This window comes from Oryzias melastigma, linkage group LG18 (genome assembly GCF_002922805.2).
Source record: "Oryzias melastigma strain HK-1 linkage group LG18, ASM292280v2, whole genome shotgun sequence".
Lineage (NCBI taxonomy): Eukaryota > Metazoa > Chordata > Actinopteri > Beloniformes > Adrianichthyidae > Oryzias > Oryzias melastigma.
Window position 1 is genome coordinate 19744411 of NC_050529.1, and position 1336 is coordinate 19745746.

General features: G+C 36.8%; 1 protein-coding gene across 1 annotated transcript in view; it reads right to left on the reverse strand.

The window, feature by feature from the left end:
• Window positions 1–1336, reverse strand: part of col4a6 (collagen, type IV, alpha 6) — a gene marked incomplete in the record, with an annotated part of 106998 nt that overhangs the window by 90104 nt on the left and 15558 nt on the right.

The following is a 1336-nucleotide window of genomic DNA, read 5'->3' on the forward strand; positions in this document are numbered from 1 at the left end:
AAAACACAAAAAAAATTTTTTTTAAAGCTGATAAAATCACTAATCGTCAAACCACAGAATCCTCTAAAAAACCCCAACATGTAGTTTTGGCCAATTGAAACAGTTTCACGGTTGACAGTTTGCTTTCATTAGGCAACCCTTCATTGTATTCAGGTTGGGGGGGAGTTGGGGGGGGCACATTCCTCCATCGTAAAGCAAATGAGAGCTGAGCTGCATGAACATGCAGCACCCCCCTCACCACCACCCCCCCACCCCAATAGAAAGCTGTCATCTCCTCAGAGCTGCATGTGCACAGCGTTACCTCTGAATAATAAACACGTGCACGCTCACAGCTTACATGTGATCAAACAGACAGACTAAACACAAGAGGATGTCACAGAAACATGGGACCCTCCAGCCCACCCCCTCACCCCTGGCCCCGCACACACAAAGACACACGAAGGTCTGTGGTCACAGAGTACATTTTAAGTGTTTATGTGACGTTAGAATGAATTTAAAACATACGTTTTTCTGAAGTTTAACAGGAAATATGGAGACTTTCAACATTTTGGGGAGGGGGGGGTCAACTTATAGAGAGCAAAAAGTCCAAAACCAGAAAACGCTCGTCACGCTCAGCCTGTGATTGTTTTCTGCTCAAAAGCAACAATAAAAATTCAAAAACTTTTTAGTAACATTTTTAGAGCAATTTTAAAAGTCTTGAACATAAAAATGGTGCATGTGCATTTGAGCGAGCTTTTGTCTCGCTTTGATTTGGTGCATGTCTTTCTCCTCAGACGATGACATCCTCCAGATATAAAAATAACTGAAAAAAGTTTTTATTTTTTATTTCATCAATATTTAAGAAGTCTTCTGATAAAATTTGGGATCGTGCTGATGACACATTTGCATATTAAAGCAATGTATATGCAAAAAAGCTCAATAAATGGTGGCTTCTCTTTTTTTCTACTAATACTAAAGAATAAAAAAAAATGTCTATGTTTAAGAATGAATGTAGTTGGGGTCTAAAGGATGGGTTTTTAATTACATAACCTTTTTATATAAATGAGAAGCTCTGAAAGACAGAAAACAGACATTTAGGATTTTTTCAATAACTGCATTAATAATGGAGGCAAATATAATTTACCTTTGCTTTAATATTTGTCAAATTTAGATAAAAACTTCCAAAGCAGACCTACAGACACTTTTAAAGCATTACTTTTCCTCAATATTTCAATATTAAAGCAGATTTAGCAGTGGGCTAACATTACGCTAACGTTTAGCTAACTCTTAGCAATAAATAAAAGGAGTTTATTTTGGTGTAGCTCAAGTATATTTAGGGTTAGTCTGTTTTGATATG